The 8,231-nt window shown below is 35.6% G+C and overlaps 1 pseudogene; it reads right to left on the reverse strand.

Annotated features, from left to right (window-relative positions):
• The window catches only part of LOC111538896, an 82,911-nt pseudogene that overhangs the window by 70,197 nt on the left and 4,483 nt on the right, over positions 1-8,231 (reverse strand).

Genomic DNA, 8,231 nt, shown 5'->3' on the forward strand with positions numbered 1-8,231 from the left:
ACAGAAATTCAAAGAATTGTTAGGGACTATTATGAGAGCAATGTAGGCCAATAAATTTGAAAACCTAGAATAAGTGAATAAAGTTCTAAACACATACAATCTACTAGGATTGCAATATGAGAAACAGAAAACCTGAACAGATCAATAACAAGAAAGAAGAAGTAATAAAGTCTAACATCAAAGAAAAACCCCCAGGACCCGATGACTTCATGCTGAATTCTAGCAAATATTAAAAGAACTAATTCTCCTCAAAGTGTTTCCAAAAACTGAGGAGGGAATACTTCACAAACTCATTCTACAAAGCTAGCATTACCCTGATACCAAAATCATACAATAATAATTTTTAAAAAAAGAGTACAGGCCAATATCTCTGATGAACATAAATGCAAAAATCCTCAACAAAAACCTAGTAAATTGAATCTAACAACACATAAAAAAGATCACGATGATCAAGTGGAATTCATCTCAGGGATAAAAGGATGGTTTAACATATGCAAATCAATAAGTGTGACATCACATTAATAGAAACAAGGACAAAAAAATATGATCATTTCAATAGATGCTGGAAAGGCATTTGATAAAACCCAACATCCCCTTCATCGTAAAAACTCTCAACAAACTGGGTAAAGAAGGAACATAATAAAGGCCATATACGACACACCCACAGCTAGCATCATAATGAACGGTGAAAAGTTGAAAACCTTCCCTCTAAAATCTGGAACACAACGAGGATGTCCATGTTCAACACTTCTATTTAACATAGTACTGGAAGTCCCATCCAGAGTCCATTCCTACTGGAAGACAAAGAAATAAAGGGCATCTAAATTAGAAAGGAAGATGTCAAATTGTTTGTGTTTGCAGATGACTTGATCTTACATTTAGAAAAAAAGACTCTTCCAAAACATTACTAGAACTGATAAACTAGTAGTTACAAGATACAGAATCAACATACAAAAATCAGGAGCTATGATGTTAGTTGTGCACTTGAAAAAAAAAAAATCAGTAGCATTTCTATATGCCAAGAGCAAACAAACTGAAAAGGAAATCAAGAGAGCAATGCTATTTCTAATAATTATAAAAAAGCCACACCTAGAAACAAATTTAACCAAAGAAATAAAAGATCTCTACAATGAAAACTATAAAAGACTACTGAAAGAAATTGAAAAGGACACACACATACCAAAAGGAAATACATTCTGTGTTCATTGTTTGGAAGAATTAATATTGCTAAAATGTCCATACTACTCAAAGTGATCTACACACTCAATGCAATCACTATTAAAATACCAATGACATTTTTCACAGAAATAGGAAAAAATTCCTAAAATTTGTATGGAATCACAAAAAGCAAACAGAATAGCCAAAGCAACCCTGAGCAAACAGGACAAACCTAGAGACACAATATCTGACCTCAAAATACAGTACCAAAACAGCATGGTAGTGGCATAAAAAGAAACACAGACCAATGGAACAGCATAGAGAACTCAGAAATAAATCCATACATTTACAGTCAACTGATTTTTGACAAAAGCACCAACATATATTGAGGAAAGGATAATCTCTTCAATAAATCATGATGGGAAAACAATATCCATGTGCAGAATGAAAATAGGCATCTCTCTCACTGTATACAAAAATCAACTCAACATGGATTAAAGACATAAATATATGACCTGCAGCTACTAGAAGAAAACACTGGGGAAACACTTCAGGCCACTGATCTGGGCAAAGATTTCATAAGGCCTCAAAAGCACAGGTAACGAAAGCAAAAACTGACAAATGGGATTACCTCAAGCTAAAAAGCTTCTGCACAGCCATGGAAACAATCAACAAAGTGAAGAGATAACCTAAAGAATGAGAGAAAATATTTGCAAACTATTAATCCAACAAAGTATTAATAACCAGGATATATAAGGAACTCAATAGCAAATACTAATACTCCAATTTAAAAATGGGCAAAAGATCTTAATAGACATTTCTCAAAAGAAGACATACAAATGGCCAACAGATATATGAAAAAATGCTCAGCATCACTAGTCACCAAAGAAATAAAAATCAAAACCACAATGAGGTATCATTTCACCACAATTAAAACAGCTATTATCAAAAAGACAGAAAATAATAAATGCTGCTGAGGATGTGGAGAAATAAGAATCCTCATACACTGTTGGTGGGAATGTAAATTAGTAGAGCCACTATGGAAAACAATATGGAGGTTTCTCAAAACACTAAACAGTGAACTACCATATGGTTCAATAATTTCTTTGCTAGGTACATATCCAAAAGAAAGGAAATCAGTATATTAAAGAAATATCCATACTTCCATGTTTATTATAGCAGTAATCACAATAGCCAAGATACGGAATCAACCTAAGTGTCCATCAACTGATGAATGGATAAAGAAAATGTGGTATATATGCATAACCAAGTATTAGTCAGCCATGAAAACAGAAGGTTATCCTGTCATTTGAAGCAACGTGGATAGAACTGGAGGACACTATGAAATAAGCCAGGCACGAAAAACAAACATACCTTCTCACTTATAAGTGGCATCTAAAAAAATTGATCTCATGAAGGCAGTGAGTAGAATGGTGGTTACCAGAGGCTTGGTAGGGCAGTGAGAGTGGGGGTTAAAGAGGGGTTGGTTAATAGGTACAAAAATATGGTTAGATAGAAGAAATAAGATACAGTGTTTCGTAGCACAGTAGGGCAATCATAGTTAACAATTTATTGTATATTTCAAAATAGCTAGATTTGGAATGTTCCCAACACAAAGAAACTATAAATGTTTGAGGTGATGGACATCACCTCAATTGCTCAGATGTGATCATTACACACTGTATCCTTATATAACTGCATGCATCCCATAGATATGTGCAACTACTTTTTTTACAGTTCGTGGGATTCTTGTAATTCTAGGAACTCAAGCTAAAAACCTTAAAATCATCCTTCGCTCCCCTTTTCTCACACTTGCCATACAATCTTTCAGAAAATACAAATTTAAGGGTATATCTAGAATCTACTTCTCACCATTTCTACTGCAATCACTCTTATCCAAGCTATTGTTTGATTATTGACCTTGCCTTCTAATTGGTCTACCTGCTTTCACCCTTGTGCCACTAATAACCTCTACTCCTCATCACTACCTCTGTATATGTTCAACACAGCAAACAGGAGCATTTTAAATACCTAATCAAATAATGTCATTCCCCTGTTCAAAATAATGATGCAAATACTAATAGCCATATATATATATATATATAACTCCTTTTAATGCTCATATTACTAACACTAATCGTTAGGTATTCTTATTATCCCCATTTTAGATATGAGTAAATTTGGAGCAGAGAGGTAAAAATAACTTGCCTAAGGTCACAGAACTAGTAGTGGCAGAGCTACATTTATTCACTTCATTCAGGATAAAAACGAAAATCCTTAGCATGACACACAAAGCCTCGTGATCTGCTTTTCTCTTCCCCATCTCTCTGACTTTATGATCTACTCTTAACCAACTTGCTTTTCCTCACTCCAGTCACACAGGCCTCATTTTTCCTTAAACATCAGCTGTTTTACCCAAAATGCCCTTCCCTCAGATATAGCTAAACTTCATCTCTTGTAAGACTCAAATGGCACTTTCTTAGCCAGACTTACCCATACCACCCTATCTGAAATAGCAACATCATTTTTTTTCAAATACAAGTTTTAAGAGCAATTTTACGTTCAGAGCAAAATTGAGCAAAATACAGAGCTCCCATATATACCTATTCCATACACACCCACAGCCTTCCCAGCCAATGTCCTGTGTGGTACATTTGTTACAGTTGCTGAAGACTGATACATATTAAGACCCAAAGACCATAGTTTACATAGTGTTCACTTTTGGTGGTGTACATTCTACAGGTTTTGCCAAATGTGTAATGACATGTATCTCCCATATCATACTGAGTTCTTTCACCCGAAAAATCCTCTGTGCTCTACATATTCGTTTCCTCCCTTCCTCCAAACTCTTGTCAACCACTGATCTTTTTATTGTCACTAAACATATGCCTTTTCCAGAATATAATTTAGTTAGAATCATACAGTATAAAGTCCTTTCAGATTGGCTTCTTCACTTAGTAATAAGGATTTCAGTTCTCCATGTCTTTTTATGGCTTGGTAACTTCTTTATTTAGGGATTTCCCAGACACCTCAGGCTCTCTATGTGACCCTGAGAGGCAGTCAGAGGGCATCAAAATGGTAAAGGCATACAAGGGGTCTGGTTGTGATACCTACAGTATTTGCCACTCCTCCTCCTATAGAATAGAGTAACATCCCATTGTATGAATGTACCACAGTTTATCCATTCACTTATTGAAAGACATCTTGATTGCCTGCAAGTTAGCCAATTATGAGTAAAGCTACCGTATGCATTTAATTGCAAGGTTCTGAGCAGATGTTTTAATATATTTGAGTAAATACTAAAAAGCATGATCATATGGTAAGAGTATGGTTTGTTTTGTAAGATATTGCCAAACTGTCTTCCAAAGTGACTGTACCTTTCTGCATTTTCACCGGAAATAAATGCTATTTCCAGTTATTCCACATTCTCACCAGTATTGGTGCTGTTGGTGTTTTGGATTTTAGCTATTCTAATGGTTGTGCAGTCATATCTCATTGTTGTAATGTGCAATTCCCTAATGATAGATGATGCTGACCATCTTTTCATGAGCTTACTTACCATCTGTATATCTTCTTGGTGAGGTGTCTGTTTAGATCTTTCGCTCAGTTTTTAATTGGGTTGTTCCATTTCTTACGCTGAGTTTTAAGAGCTCTTTGTCTATTTTGGGTGAGTCCTTTATCAGGTATGTCTTCAGCAAATACTTTCTCCCAGTCTGTTGTTCTTATTCTCTTGATAGTGTCTTCTGAAGAACAAAAAATTTTAATAAAATCCAATGATGTCTTTCATGAATTGTGGGTTTGGTATTGTATCTAAAAAGTCACTGCTAGACCTAAAGGCATCTAGACTTTCTCCTAGGTTTCCTTCTAGTTTTATAATTTTCCATGTTACATTTAGGTATAGCCAATTTTGAGTTAATTTCTGTGAAAAGTTTAAGGCCTAGATTTGCTTATATTTGCATATGGATGCCCAGTTGTTCCAGCACTGTTATGTTTAAAAGAACTATCCTTACTCCACTGAATTGCCTTTGCTTCCTTGTCAAAAATGTTGACAATATGTGTGTGGGTCTCTTTTTGGGGACTCTATAGTGTTACTCTGATCTATTTGTAGTATCACAGTATTAATTACAATAGCTTTATAGTAAGTCTTGAAGTTGGGTGATGTCAGTCCTCTTGACTCTTTCTTCTCTTTAAATATTTCACTGGCTATTCTGAATCTTTTGCCTCTCCATATAGGTTTCAGAATCAGTTTGTCAATATCCACAAAACAACTTCCTGGGATTTTGAGATTGTGTTATGTTGAATTTATAAATCAAGTTGTGAAGAATGGGCTTCTTGACAGTATCAAGTCTTCCAGTTCATGAACATGGAATCTCTCTTCATTTAGTCTTATCATTAGAGATCTGTATTTTTCCTCATGTGTATTTTATATTTTGTTTAATTGATACCAAAGTATTTCATTTTGGGAGAGAGGTATTAATATAAATGGTATTATGTTTCTAATTTCAAATTCCAATTATTCGTTGCTCTGTATGGGAAAGCAATTTGCTTTTGTATATAAACAAAAGCAACCTTGCTATAATCACTTGCTATCATCAGTTGTTTTTGTCAATTCCTTTGGGTTTTCCATAGACAATCATATCATCTGCAAACACAGAGTTTTATTTCTTCCTTCCCAGTCTGTATGACTCTCACTTCCTTTCCTTATCTTGTTGCATTAGCTATCACTTCCAGTAAGATAATGAAAAGAAACTGTGAGGGAGAACATCCTTCCCTTGTTCTTGGTCTTCGTGGGAAAGCTTCAAGTTTTTTTATTTTATTTTATTTTTTACCAGTAAACATAATGTTAGCTGTAGGTTTCAGGTAGATGTTCTTTATCAAGTTGAGTAAGTTCTACTCTGTTCCTAGTTTGCTGAGAGTTGTAATGAAGGAGTGCTAGATTTTGTCAAATGTTTTTTCTGCATCTATTGATATGATTTTTCTTCTTTGCCTGTTAAGGTGATGGATTACATTAACTGTTCATTGTTTAAACAGCCTTGCAGGTTGACATTAATCTTGTGAATTCTTAGTCATTACTCCTGAAGTACTTCTGTTTCTTTCTCTTTATTCTTCTGGGCTTCATGTTAAATGTATATTACATCTTTTATAGTTGTCCCACAGTTTTTAGATATTTGGTTCCAGTTAGTTTTGCTTTTTCTCCTCTTTGCTTTTTATTTGGGAAGTGTCTACTGACACATTATCTTCAAGCTTCCTTCCCCAGCTGTGTCCAGTGTACTAGCCAATCATTCTTTATTGCTAGTGTTTTTTATTTCTAGCATTTGTAATTCTTTTGTAGAATTTCTCTGCTATATTACCTACCCATTCCTACATGCTGCCTACTTTTTCCATTACAGCCCTTAGCATATTAATCCTACTTATTTAAAATTACTGGTCTGATAATTCCAGCATCTGTCATATCTGAGTCTGCTTCTGATGGTTGCTGTCTCTTCAAATAGTGTTTTTATCTTTTTAGTATGCCTTGTAATTTTTTTGTTGAAAGCTAACCACAATGTGCTGGTTAAAAGGAACTGAGGTAAATAGGCCTTTAGTGGTGTAGTGCTAAGTTGTGGTGGGGAGGGGAAGCATTCTACAGTCCTAGGATTAGGTCTCAGTCTTTTAGTGAGCTTGTGCTTCTGTGCTGTGACCTCAACAAATGCTCTTAGCTTCCCCTCTCCCACTCCCAATTAAGTCAGATAAGAAGTATAGAATTGGACATTTCCCTTCTCCCACATGGAAAGCTAGAGGTGACTGAAGTTGGGTATTTCCCTTTCCCTGAATTGGGTAGGCAGGAGGTTAGGCTCTGATAAAATAATTTCTCTTGAGGCCAGGCTTTGTTAAGAAATACAGAATGTTCTGGTGTATTTCAAAATGGTTCCTTTTTCTCTTCCCATGCTGGAAACATGAGATTTTGGTTTTTTTCTTCTCAATCTTCACTATGAGAACCGGGTAGGGCTCCTAGAGGTAAAACTGAGAAAAGGGAGGGGATCCATTTTTGATACCCCTCTAAGGTTTTGTTTTTAAAAGTATTTGTCAAGACCTAATATATTCAAAGTGTACATGATTTAATATACATATATTGTGGGATAATTACTACAATCACATTAACATATCCATCACCTTCCCCCACAAGTTAACTCTCAGACTTGTCCACATTGAGCTTCCAGCAGTTTGTCGATTATAGCTTAGGTTTTTCCTACTCTGCCCTTGGTTCCCACAAAGGTTTCTGCTTGTGGGTTTTTGATCCAGTAAGTTGTGATTCTCTGCATCCATGTGTCTTTCTCCAATTTGGGGGGCTTCAGTTTGCTCTGTGTCCTCCATTCTCTGATGGATCTAAGAAGAGTTGTTGATTTTCAGTTTGTTTAGCTTTCTATTTGTTAGGACAGAGTGACAACTTCCAAGCTCCTTACATGTTGCATCAGAAACCAGAAGTCCATTGCTTTTTTATAAATAGTATCTATCAACCTTTAATAAATCACAAAATTTACTTAGTATATTTATCTTTTGCTTGCCTTATTAGAATGTAACTATGGTCTGTTATGTTTGCTAACATATCCTGCACCTAAATCAGTGCTCGGCATGTTGGTGAGTGCTCAGATATTTGCTGAATGATATACACACTGATTCTTTCTAAGAAACAAGATATAAAAAATATCACTTGGGCACTGTGGCTCATGCCTGAAATTTGGAAGACTGAGGTGGGAGGATCGCTTGAGCCCAGGAATTTGAGACCAGCCTGAGCAACATAGCAAGACCTTGACTCAACAAAATAATAACAACAACAACAATAATAATAATAAAATTAGCTGGGTGTGGTAGTGTGTGCTTGTAGTCCCCCTGTTACTCAGGAGGCAGAGGTGGGAGGATCATTTGAGCCCAGGAGTTGGAGGCTGCAGTGAGCTATGATCATGCCACTGCACTCCAGCCTGGGTGACAGAGCAAGACACCTTTAAAAAAAAAGATAAAGAAAAAATATATCTTAGAATTTCCTAGGAAAGTCATGAGATAGGAAAAAAAATGAATGTAGACTCATATATCAA

Source organism: Piliocolobus tephrosceles, chromosome 9, assembly GCF_002776525.5.
Source record: "Piliocolobus tephrosceles isolate RC106 chromosome 9, ASM277652v3, whole genome shotgun sequence".
Classification (NCBI taxonomy): domain Eukaryota; kingdom Metazoa; phylum Chordata; class Mammalia; order Primates; family Cercopithecidae; genus Piliocolobus; species Piliocolobus tephrosceles.